The sequence below is a fragment of the Clupea harengus genome, chromosome 2 (assembly GCF_900700415.2).
Source record: "Clupea harengus chromosome 2, Ch_v2.0.2, whole genome shotgun sequence".
Taxonomy (NCBI): Eukaryota; Metazoa; Chordata; class Actinopteri; order Clupeiformes; family Clupeidae; genus Clupea; species Clupea harengus.
In genome coordinates, this window is record NC_045153.1 from 1,498,619 (window position 1) to 1,512,262 (window position 13,644).

General features: G+C 40.7%; 1 long non-coding RNA gene across 1 annotated transcript; it reads right to left on the reverse strand.

Moving 5' to 3' along the window:
* Window positions 1-3,425: 3,425 nt before the first annotated feature.
* On the reverse strand, window positions 3,426-9,575 carry LOC122133387. The gene is made up of 3 exons (XR_006152724.1): window positions 9,537-9,575; window positions 9,172-9,435; window positions 3,426-3,661 (listed from the first exon to the last, which is right to left on the reverse strand). It is a non-coding gene; the product is annotated as an uncharacterized LOC122133387 (long non-coding RNA).
* Window positions 9,576-13,644: the final 4,069 nt, after the last annotated feature.

Consider the following 13,644-nt stretch of genomic DNA (forward strand, 5'->3'; position numbering starts at 1 on the left):
CTGTTTGGTTTAAGATAAGTAGTTAGTGTGAGAAAGGAATTATTACAGTACATGAAATCTTCTTCTTCTTCTTATGATTATTATTCTCTTTACCAATTTTTTAATTCAATTAATTCAGCTCGCACTGCTTAAAGTAGAAACTTCGTTCAAACTTTGTCGCGTAGGTCTTGAGGACACCTCTGCTATGTATTTTTCAATTTTCAGAACTTATACTTTTTAAGATATTAATTAATATCTCTCCATCTTTCTCTCTATCCACTCGCAGTCTACTTTCACATACTCCATCTGTCACGTTCCTGCTGAGCTCCGCTCATGCCCCCTTCAGCGCTCACTCTCACTCACACTCCCAGCTGCAAGTCATCAGCATCACTCACCGTCCCAGCTGCACTGCATTCACATCTCCCAAATCACACAATCACACACACCTGATTCACTCCCTATATATACCCTTCACTCCGTGTCTGGTTGTATCGCTACATGGACGAAACTACCGCCCGAGACGACCAGTTCCGCGACTGTGTATTCCGTTCATTGGAGTTCCTTGACGCTGGCTATCATCCCAGCAAGCTCCCTGTCCGCTGCCTTCCGCGTCAGCAAGTTTCGTGCCTCCAGGCTTCCAAGACTACATTACCCAGAGTGCCGTGCATATGACACCAGGTCTAACGTGACTTTCTTGTCCGGCTTTCAGCCGTGTATTTCTGTTCTGCGCCCTCGCACACATTGGCCAGAGTGAGACTCTGTTTGTTTGGATCTTTAGTTAATGTTCCAAGTTATAGTTCTTTGTGTTAGTTTAGTATCCCCTGTATGTTAGTTTATTAGTTTCTCCCAGTTTGTGTTCCCCAGCGTTAGACGCTGTGTTTGTGTTCTCCGGTGTTTTGTGTAATTCCAGAGTGTGACTGTAGTTTAGTTCTGTCTCCCCTAGTCCTGTCTTTAGGTTAGTCTAGTCTCTTCTGTGTGTTTCCCATTTGTCTGTTAGTCCGCCCTGTATTGTGTCCATTCCCCTGTTCCCTGGCTGTTCCGTCAATAAACCCCTGTTTTCCTGGAATCCTCCCGTAAGTTCCGTGACACCATATCTCTGCTTCACTCCTTCTGTCAATCTTTTCTTCTGCACTCTCATCACTCTGTCTTTATACACTCTTGTTCAGTCTTCTTTCCTTTTTTCTTATGATCACTCTGTCCATCAATTCCCACCCTTTTTTCAACTTTTTATGTCAGCTATTTCTGACTTACCTTCAACCAACATGACTTCCCTAGCAACCAGCATAGCACCCACTTCAATTACTATAGCAACCACCATGACTAGCAACGCCATAGCAACCACTACTATAATGACAACACACTCTATTTATCTGCTCCAGTCCATTTTCTGTCCTTTCTTACATTTGTAACCGGGTAGCTTTAGGACCCAGGAGCTTTGAGGTAGCCCATGGCTGACGTGTTACTTCGTTTAGCTTTAGGACCCAGGAGCTTTGAGGCAGCCCTTGGCTGACGTGCTGCTTCCTTAATGAGGCCAGCGATAATTTAAGTTGGTGTGTAGTAATTGTTTGCTGTGCGGTTTACCTAACGCTTTAGGAATTAGCTCCGTGTGATTCAGGTAGGCTGGCAACACATCAAATTAGTAGTAGCTAGCATGTTTTAATGGTGGTCAAACTGGTTTGATGTTAGCTAATGTTTTTACCACGTAGCGACAGCCTCCTCAGCTTAACTTGACGGTGGACAAGCGTGGAGTTGCAAGGTTACAAATTCAACAGCCCTCGGTATGTTTGTTAAATAAGTATTTTAGAACAATTATGTACTGATGCTGTTTGTATTGTGTAGCTAATACAGGTATTTCTATGTAATACAGGTATCTCTTTCTGTCCAGCAACTGCCACCGTTTTTCCCATATTCATTTCCCATTGTTTGGTTTCTTTCTGTTCTCAGTTTTTTTTTTGCTAAGGGGCCTGTTTTGTGTGCTAACTATTTTGGGGTTGTACCTGTATTTTGAGCCTTTGGTATGCCGGGCTTGTTAACCTGGTGACACGTATTAGTACATTTTGCAGTGAGTGTGTTTGTCATACAATGCCTAATGTTTGCAGTGATATCTAGATGTTATGATATTAGGCCCACAATCACGCCCCTGCCCTTAGTGTTTGGTATTTTTATAGAATGTACATATGTCAGATTTTACAACTGTGGACAAAATAAACATTGTATTTATATCAATGATACCACTGCCTCTGCTTGAGTTCATTTGGATTGGACAGGGCATGCGTAGGGAACCTAGCCTTAATTACAGTGTGCTCAACTGAGGGTCTCTCACCCCATTTGTGAGAGTGGTGTACAGTAGTCGAAATAACTAGAGAGCTCCTGGTCCTAACACTATCAGAGAGACCATTTAATGCTGAGGGTACCACCCCGCCACACATTTTAGCAGGGTAACACAGAACTACAAAGTGCATATCCTTGATGGCTAGTAGTGATGGCAGGTGTGTTTATTTGTCCTTCACATTTACATTTACGCTTTTGTATATCATTAATAAACATACCTGACCGTATATCATAAATAAACATACCTCAAAATTGTTGCATAGTGTAGTCAAAACAAATAATGTTTTTTATATTTTTTTGTTTTTTATATTTTTTAAAGGAAACCAAATAACCATAATCTGGGCTTCTGTAAGAGCTTTATTAATACTTTTCTCCATTGACCAAATATATTTAAATCAATAGAAAGGAGAAAGCTGAATTCATGCTTAGGTCTGGTTTGGTTGCAATATCATATTTAATGACTATGCTAAATTAATTTGACGATTGACAGATGTGGACAAGTGTGGATCCACATTTATTTTCTAGGCCAAGAGTTGTTGCCTCAGTATGGGCCTCTGTCCACCATATTTACTACACTTTGGCCTGTGGGCACTCCTTCTCTAGATCAGATTATTGCTGCCAACTGTACATACTAGTGCTGTGCCTCAAAAACAACACAAATCAATCATTAATAACACAGCTCAATCATGAATAACACTTCAGGGAATCATTCTCCCCTTCCTGATATCTCACCTGTTTTCATCTGAACAGAAGCAGGCTGGCTCTTTCCTCCATGTCTGAGCTCAGTGTAGACTCTAACAGTGTACTCAGTTCCTGGTTTCAGGCCTGTGATGTCTGTGCTGCATGACTCAGTAGAGATGGACTTTGGCTCAGTCCCTTCACTCTGGTAAGAGACCAGGAAGCTGTGTGGAGTCTGCTTCATCTCAGGAGACACCAGCCAGCTGAGGTTAGCAGATGATGCACAGATGGAGCTTATAGTCAGATGCTCTGGGACTGGGATCACTGAAAAGATTTAAATTGAGTATTACAGTAATACATAAGTGATGATTTATTCCAGCCATACAGAAGTTTTGTCTTTTTTTCTTACCTGTTGTAAAACTGTTGGAGGTGGGTTTGCTTTGACGTTCATTTTTCAGTGTAGATACTTGGACAGTGTATTTACTGCCATGTTGGAAGTACGAGATAGAATGAAGGAGTAAATCTGTGCTAATGATCCTCGTCTGTTCCCCCTGTCCCTCATAGAAAAGCTCCAGCAGGTAAGACACCTGGTCTATTCCTTCTGGTTTGGTCCACTTCAAAGAGACACACGAGGAGTTGGATTCTACAGTGAGATTCTCTGGCATCGGAACCTCTGCAGAAAAGAAAATGTAACATCAGTTACATCAGTTCCAATCACAGACAGAGCAGAGGCATTTCATGAAACACAAGGATGGAAACTTGCTCTAAAATGGACATTCACTCAGATCTCAGTTCAGAGTCTACAGCTAGTCATAGTCATTACAAATTTAGAACTCAAACTAACTATAACAGAAAGATGATCTGAGGTAGGCGATACATGTCCTTCAATATCATTCACTTTTCACCGTCACACACCTCCTCTCTCAATCGAGGAAGAAGCCAAACAACCAATAGTTTGATAGTTTGCAATTTTATCTGAATTGGTCTGTCATGTTGACAGACACGAGAAATCCCATATAACATCTAGTCATAAATTAAAGCTATTCGGCAAAGTAACGCTTGACCGATCAAGCAGTTGCCATAAGCGTCCAAAAGCACTATAGCCAGGTAACTAAAAGCCTTGAGAAAGTGAAGAGGCTAATCAGTGTGGTGTTGTACATGGGGGGGGCAAGAAGTGGCATTTCGTGGGCATGATGAATCTGCTCTTAGTCTGAACAGGGATAATTTCCTTGTGCCTGTAAATGCCAGATGGTTTCGCCTCATTGAAAGAGTGGAGAATACCGCTGTTGTAGAAGTAAGTTGAGCTCAAACATTTTAAGGACAGCCCTACATCTTTTACTGCAATGGGGCTCAAGAGTATATTTCCTTATATTTTCAAAACCAATCATCCAATGTTTCGGTTCCTGATGTTCAGTTTGTGATTACATAGTCCTATTTACAGTGTCTGAAGGCAGCCCCTTTGTCTAATTATTTATCATTTTGATAACTTCAATCCTACAGGCATTCATTACCTGGATTATATTGTTCTTAGTTTGTCTTTGTGTTATAGTAAGTGATGACTATGATTTGGACGATTAAACTACTTATCATGGTGCTGATTGAAGTGATTAGAAGCACTGTTACTGTGTAATGTACGTAGCATAAGTTTAGCACCATATTGCTAAACATTGTGTACCTGAAGAGGCAAATAATGTGATGGGCCTCCTTACATTTATCACACTTCGCTACTGATAAAAAAAAGTGGCAAAATAAGGCGCAAGCATTAAACATGTATAGTTAGTGTTAAAAATGCCCAAGCTTTGTGCTGCAATAGGCTGCAGTAACAAGAACTTATCTATCTTTTCTTTTCCAAAGGATGCAGCCAGGTAAGTAAAATATGATCTGTTAATATTAGCTACTGTCCCTTTTCATACCAGCTGCGTTGGCCTGAATGAGGCACCTGGTGTGGTATTGCAATGCCCTCCTGTGCCTTCATCTATCCAGAGGAGAGGCTCCCAATTTAGGAGACTGGAAGTGTGTACTATTTCATGCCATTGGCATAGCCTGTAGTCCTTCATCTTCAATACAGAGGATCTCTGATGAACACTCAGCACATTCTCTCCATTGCGTTGCTAGGGACTTGTTGGTAGAGACTCAGCTCAGATGCTAGGTCAGGCGCTACGATACTTCAAAGACAACCTGAATGTTTTTGGTGTAATGATTGACAGGCGTTCATACCGCACATTCTTTTTTCTGCTGCATAAACGGTAACCTAAAGAAATTAGGCCACCCATCCCTACTAACCTCCACACTTACTTTTCCACAGAAATAATGGGCCTTGTCGGCAGAGATCAGAGCAGAGAATCCGTATTGAAACCGGAAGTCGTCACTTTACTCCGGTCTATGGTTGGATAAAACTTGTCACATGTCCTGAACAGAAATGGACAAGGACCTTTGATTTATTCTTTAGGAACCATGTCGTTGCCTGACTTTTAATGTTGTGTCACCTTGTTGAATTTCAAGTTCAACATTAATAGCGATTGAATTACACTTGTGTCGGTGTAATCGCTAGCGGTAAATAAACGTTAATAACTTGAATGACTGATTAAGGATATATGTTACACATCACAAACACACGTAATCGATGTTTTTTGTGTGATAATTAGGTAATAGGTAAGCTAAAAATTACAGTATCTTATGCGAGCTAATTTACCTAGCTAGCTAGCTAGCAATTGAATTACACTTCTGTCGGTGCAATCGCTAGCGGTAAATACACGTAAATAACTTGAATGACTGATAAAGGATACATGGTACACATCACAAACACACGCAATCGATGGTTTTTGGGGAAAATTAGGGTATTGGTTATCTTAAATTACAGTATTTTACGTGAGCTAATTGACCTAGCTCTGTACTATACGGTGTTTGGTAAGCCCGCTGTCAAACGTAAGATGTCGACATTGCCTCTGACGTCCCGGAATTAACAGTGCTAGCTTTGTGTTTGGTCATATAGCTTCGTAAAAGTCACAAGTCACTTGTGTGTTTAGTTGTATGACTTCGTAAAAGTTCGGTTAACAAGTCAATTAAGTATTGAGCCGTATAACTTCACAAAAATAATAATAATTTAAAGAAAACCGATCGTTTAAATGTCAGGCGAACAACATAATTTCTCAACGAAAAAGTAAAGGTCCTGTTATTAGCCAATCAAACGGAGTAAATCACCCATTTCCGGTTTCAATACGGATCCTGTAGGAAATACGTTATCTCTGCGGACAGGCCTCATTCTCGAACATTTTCTGAAGTTTCTTCTGAAATGTTTCTTACGGACTTCGGAAAAACAACGTAAGGAAAAGACCTCCGCCACATTCATGAACGCTTGAAAATGTGCAGTGCTCCCCGGAAGAGTTTTCTTAAATTGAAAGCGCGTTCTCGTGTACCTGGATTTGCATACATATACGCCCCGCCAGCTCGATATAAGGGCACGCAACAGCAGTGACGTGTGCAGTCGGAAACAACCGAGTCCACGCGAAAGCAACTCGGAAGCGAGTCATGTCAAAGCAGAAAGTAACTTCACCGGTGCAGAGGTGGAGGTACTGTTGCAGGATGAAGATGTGTCCATTCTATTACACTATGGCTATATCAACGCGATTGAGTTTATTGCTTATACTTTATATTCATTCACTTACATTTGCAGTGTACATTTACATTTACATTTAGTCATTTAGCAGACGCTTTTGTCCAAAGCGACGTACAAGGGAGAGAACAGACAAGCTACGAGCAATAGAGACCTAATGTAACAATTAGTGGTGGGGGAAAAAATCGATTCTGTTCAGTATCGATACAGTAGCGCAAGTATTGCAATATTATATAATTATGTGCTTTACTTTCGGGTTTTCACCATTGTTTATCTCAGAGTTTACTCTGATAATATTACATTTGCATATTACATCCACAAGGTGGCGCTTGTTGCGGTGCTTTGTTGTCGTGCATTCAACAGCAAATTCAAATGAAAATGGCTTCACCAGAACACAAACAGGTTTACACGGTTTGTATCAATGTAATGTTAGCGAATCAGGGGTGAGAAGCATACCTTTTAGCTTTGTTTGAAGCGTACCTTTCAGCTCCGGCATTGGTCTCCCAATATTGATAACTTTACGTTTTGTTTGAAAGTCCAGTTTTGAGAAATGTTTAAGCTTAGCTATAGAATCTTCCATTTTCGCGGTCAAGGTCAAATATAAGTGTAGAAGAAAAGCAACGGCAGAACAAGCATAACCGTTGGAGACAGTTGGGCTCTCGATGGGATTCATTGAGGCAGAGGTAATGTTTGCCTCCCCTCTGTGTTTTTTCACAGTGGTTTTATGTCAGCTCACCAAGACTAAATAGGTTCTACGCATGCGCTCAACCCAGTTTGTGAGGGATTGCGCAATCTGAGATGAGGCACAGCTCATCGCTGCCTCACCGTCACAATGTATCCTGTCTGTTTGAACAGGACACGCGCAAATTCAATGATTTGATTATAACAAATGCTCAAAATGATTGGAATCATGTAGATATTACATTTATAGCACAGATCAGTAGAGATATATTAATTTATTTTATCATTTTTTTTTTTTTTTTACTTTCACTCTGCCACCACATCCGTGGTGCACTTCGTTGTGGATAAGTAAAGCCTATTTTGTAGTCCTGGTAATCTTTTGTTTGGCATGTTGGTAAGGTTATTAAGAGCACAATGGTTTTGGGCTTTAATGAATGTTTGTTTATTAATTACTTCTTTTTCAACAAATAACTCATTTATAATTACAAAGAGGGAAATTCTGAACTTTTTATCGCAACTTTCATTTGCTCCCGCAATTTCATCAACAAACACCTAAAAAACACAGCAACTTTCATCGAATCGCAATACTGGCTGTATCGCAATATGTTAAGAATCGCAATAATATTGAAATCGTGGCCCAAATATCACAATACTATCGAATCGTCACATTTTTGCCAATTCCCACCCCTAATTGTTAATGATACAAATATTCTCATTTATTATTATTATAATTATTTAAATCTGAGGATGTTTGTAGAGTTGATGAACGCAATCAGCAACGATTTCGCACAAATTTACAGGGCCATCTTGTGGTTTTATAAGGAATCACAATTGAGAAAACTCTGGCCGATTTACGACTGCTATTTCGCGTTCTGAAAGTCTTTTGAAGTTCAGAACAAATCCCAGATGAGAAAACTTTCATGAATGCAAATGTTTTCCTAACTCCACCGGAAGAGGAGTTCAGAAGAAATTCCTTCTTAAATTCTTCTCAACTGCATTCGAGAATGAGGCCCAATGTTCCTAATATCTTATGTAGCTTGCCTTCATGCATGTTTGTTAGGCCCATATGTTAAATAATATAAAGACCACAGCAATGACTGCACTTTAGTAAAGGAGATGACCCCCAACAGCAGCACTGAAGATCAACAAGACTCTGCATTAGACAAACAGACCCCTGTTTCCTTAAGAGCACTCCTAACTGTGCAGCTATGAATTACAGGCCAGATGGACTGATTGCCCTGTTTCTCTCATCTAGCCATCAACAGTTTGTGTAGCTGAGTTGTCATGGAATAATCAAGGTGACAATAATAATAAAATGTGTGTAAAGCCGTATGATCCATCTGACATCGTTCTTTCAGGCACTCTTAAGGCAATTTAGATTTAGATCGAACAGGTTTTGGCAAAACATTACAATAAAGAACAGACCCTACACTATGGCGCCGGAGGATGCAATTACTATGGAGACCTGTAGTTAAGTCAATAGCTAAGCAGAGGTTTCCCTCTTCCGTGCTTGGTGATGGTTCTGTTGGACCAGTTTGTCCAGCTCTGTCAATGATACAGAGTCTGCTAGCTCGGCAGAGATTTCTTAGGCCAGGTTCCAAAACTCTAAAATCTTGGCTAACATGTCCTCCTTGAAGCCCCCGGTTATTCAGATAATTGAGAAACACCCAGATCTCGTCTCTGATGAACCAACTCACACCAATGTGTGTTAAGTTTGGGTTTTCCGGTTCTCATTGTGTTGCTTCCCCCTGTGCCAGGGTTGTAACACTTGGATGAAATGTGTGGTCAGTCTATGGTAGTTTTTTCATGATATGTAAGTTAGAGAGTTTTCACAAATTTCTAACACTAAACAGTTATGGACTGACCACGAGTCAGGTGTTAATCCTCACCTGTGTGTACAGATCCCCCCACGCATGGGCTCTGGCGGCCATCTTCACTGAGGGTGGCCACAGTAAAGTGGTACTTCTCTCCTGGAAGAAGTCCTGTCACCTCCATCTGAAGACCCGTCACCAGGATGCTGCGCTGCTCTTGGCCTCGTCTCCTGGTCACCCTGTACCTGTGGGGGCCAGGAGCGCCCTCTGGTGGTGACCATCTTAAAGTCACAGAGTCTGGCTGCACTGAGGGGAACTGGATCTGCCCAGGTGGAGGAACACCTGAAAATGATGGAGGTGGAGATGGAAGCTGAAACGTGAGGTTTTAGTGCTAAACACAAATTTTTACTTATTTTTTATAAAAGTTTTAAAATATTAAATACCTCCTGTTTTCGTAACTTTGCATTGTGTCTCGTGTGCATCCTGTGCAAACAAGAATAAAACATTAGAGAGCAGAGAAACTGGGTTCATCTTGAGAATGTCCTGCCTGTCCAGAGACTGACAGGGGAGAGACTGACTGCTGTGTAGGGTAAAGAAGGGATAACGAACGACACGCCACCACTTATGCAACAGTTGCCACACTTGTGTTATGTTCATTTGGGAATATCATTTTACACATTGATCCCTAAAACAGACTTGATTGTAGAACTACTACTTTCTGCCATACATTCTGCCACACAAGGAGTCTTTTTTTAAGTTAAAACCCAAAGTCGTTAGTTCTAAATGGATGGTTGCTATGGCCAAAGCCCACTTGTTAGTTCTAAATGGATAGTTGCTATGGCCAAAGCCCAGTTGTTAGTTCTAAATGGATGGTTGCTATGGCCAAAGCCCAGTTATTAGTTCTAAATGGATGGTTGCTATGGCCAAAGCTCAGTTATTAGTTCTAAATGGATGGTTGCTATGGCCAAAGCTCAGTCGTTAGTTCCATATCTCTCATTGCCAAGCTAGCATGTCCCAGAATTCTGCTGAGCTTAAGGTTAGTAAAATCACTGTGGTCTTCAGCAAAGATAAACTAAAAGCTACTTCTGACATATTTAACATGCTTCTACTCTTGTGATGTTCATATAAATAAGTGTCTTGACACATCAAAGATGCTGAGTTGCCACACTTGTGTGTTCATTTGCAGGTATAATTGTTGCTACTCTCTGTACTTCCTTCAAAATACAGTACAAAACCTGGAACTGCTTCATATATCCAAGTTAATTGATGTTCTAAAGCACGTGTCACAATAGAAAATCCAACCAAGCCGTGGTATAATAACAAAGACACCACACCTGATCTGTATGTGTGCCCACCTGCTCCACAACGTCATGTCCATTGTGATCTTTAAGAAAACAGCGTGAGCAGATTGGTGATTGGTCGGTCCTGCAGTAGAACTCCAGCTGTCTCTGGTGCTGTTGACAGAGGCTCTGATCCTGAAGGTCCTGTAGCTGGTGTCTCTCCAGATCTGGGTCAGAGTAGTGAGGCCTGATGCAGGTCATGCAGTAGGAATCCCTACAGGTCAGACAGGTCTTCACAGCTGGATTTGAGCAGACATCACACAGCACCCGTCCAGCTGATACTCTACAAGGACACATGAATGGAATTGTTGAATGAATGAATGAATGAATGAATGGGTTTTGGTAGGAGCAGTCGTGCAGCAATAATCAAAAGGTCGAAGAGTAAATATTATAAAGGCCATGACATTACGAGCTGTACTGGTTTTGAGCCGTTTTCCTCTCTGTCCCTTTGTAGGCTCTGAAATACAGTTGCATTGGCAACAAATGATTTATTTTATATATAATGATTGGTAGAGGCTCTATGCCCTTGAAATGTGTAGAACAATGTTTGACCAATAATTTAACATTTAGATTAATTCCTCCTCTCTTAAATGTTTCTCAAGCACGCTCCCTCGTCTTCAAATTGCACATACCGTCGACCTAAATTAATAGCACATGGTGAAAATCAAGCCCCTTGATGGCCTGGATAGAGATCACGAAATCAAAGTGCCATGAGAAAAGTATCCATAGCCTAACATACTCTCACTGTTTTATGTCTCCACTCATTACACGTGTATTGGTCGTCATGGATTATTCTGGTAGCATGTCCATCGCACGTATGGAGCAGAATCCTCCAAAAACCACTGATATTTTTGACTGATGTTTGTTTTATTATTCATGCAAAGTTCTATTAAAATGATGATACTTTAAATATTTTAAATATCCTAATTTCGCGTTAGAATATCCAATAAAACGTTTCATTTGTTGTGGCACTGGACTATTTTGTCGTGACTCATCTGAGATGCTTACTGAGTTACAGTACTAGAGGAACAAATATGTGAAGTAAAATGGCCCTTTATAGTTCATTTATGATTTGCTGTCGGCTTAAGAAGAACCTAATAAATCAAATCAAACTATCTGTTCTGTGCCATATTGATTTGTAGAGCATCATATTTTTTTGCATTGAATCACATCGTGTTAAATCGCACTGCAAAACAAAAGGGGTGAATTGTATCCCATTAAAAAATAAAACACAAGTTTAGCACACAGACATACAAAATTACATTGTTGGCAGGTTTGACTCATAGCAATTAGGGTGAATTGTGTCATATGACATAAGAAGTTGCTTCATGTGTATCTTTAATGTATCGGATCTTTGGCAATGCACTTATTTGTGTATCGCCTCAGAGATGGAGATGGAAGACACAGACACAGACACACACACACACACACACACACACACACACACACACACACACACACACACACACATGCATCAGCCTCAGAGATGGAGATGAAAGACACACTCACACACAGACACACACATACACACACACACACACACACACACACACACACACATCAGCCTCAGTGCTGGAGATGCACATCCATAGTCTGAACAATATGACACCAGGTAAACAGGGTAGGCAGATTGGAATACATTCATTTATCTACCTGGAAAACTAGTAATTAAGTAACTACAGTATATTCTACAGTGGTACGTAACTGTAATGTAATTACAAATATTAGAAATGTAATGTGCTACCCTACTTCATTACTGTAAATGTAAAGGGTTTACTGTAATCAAATGACTTGGTAATGCATTAGACCCATCACTGGTTATTAATATGTGTACCTGGATCGTTCCCCTGTGAAGTCTGGTCTGCCGTCTATGGATGCATCACTACTCACAGACACACCGGAGTCTGTTCCGCTGGATCTGGATGCATCACTCCTCACAGACACACTGGACAAAGGGTAGTCCTGTTTCTTCATGACATTCCTGTGAGAACTAGTCATAACATTCATAACATTACAAAGAGGTTCCAAACAGCAAATAATCTGTATAATAAATTAATAAAAGAGAAAATACAAAATCTGAAACAATTCTAATAGAATAAAAAGAATAAAACTAGTGAATCTGCTTACTCTGTGACCTTCTCCTGTTCCTTGAAATTCCATGGCGTGTCCATTGACCTGTCACTCCTCATGGACATCACACTGGACACAGGAGGAGGTGGCCTTTCTTTTTGCGTCCTATGACCACAAGACACGAGAGGATTTTTGAGACTCTAGATTTGGATGATTTTTTGGGGGGATGGGTAATGTGCTGTAACTTGTCTCAGGGTGATCTGACCCAGAACACAAAACTACATAGTGCACATCCTGGATGGCTAGAGTGGAAACGACACGTGTGTTTATCGGCCCATCACATGACCATACACCATCACATGACCATATATCATCATTGTATGAACTAAATAAACACAAGTAACTTTTGTAGAAAACCGTTGTTGTCTGCCTCCAAATGTTGTTGTTTCGGTCACGAGCCAGCTGGAACGTAACAGTGACCGTCCGGTCCCTCACACATGACCATATACCATAACATCAACATGAATTTTAAGATGACAGCAATACTAGTTGCCTGTACAAAACAGAAAGTGTCAAATTGTTGCATAGTGTTGCTCTACATGTTTAAGGCATGTTAGTAAAACGTGTCACTATGGGGCCAAAATAGGTGGTGTTATAACTCAAGTATCATCACAGAACAGTTAGGGTTTAACATTAGGACCCCTTACCCAAATGTCTGCTCTGCTACGAACACTAATCAAAATGAAATCAAATACTTTCGTGTTTGCAATCCTGTCTGTCTTACCTAAGGCCCCGTCAACACGGAACCTGGATTGCCTGAATCCGGAAACATTTTTGGATCCGGTACTTTTTTTTATCGCGTCAACATTGAGCCGTGTCAAAAAAAATCTGCATCCACACGGAAACACTGGAGCTTTAAAGACATCGTGGAACATGCGCATAAAGTGACAGAAGACAGAAGTCGAGATCCAACAAGCAATCTAAAGATTGCTGAACAAGTCGTGCTGAGAAGTTTTCACTGTTACCACAGCACACAAACAGGACTAGTTAGTATTGCGCACTTCGCCATAACCCTCGTTTGTGTTAAGTTAGCGTTTTGGAACTTCCGTCTATAATAAAAATCTTTTCACGTCAGATTTAC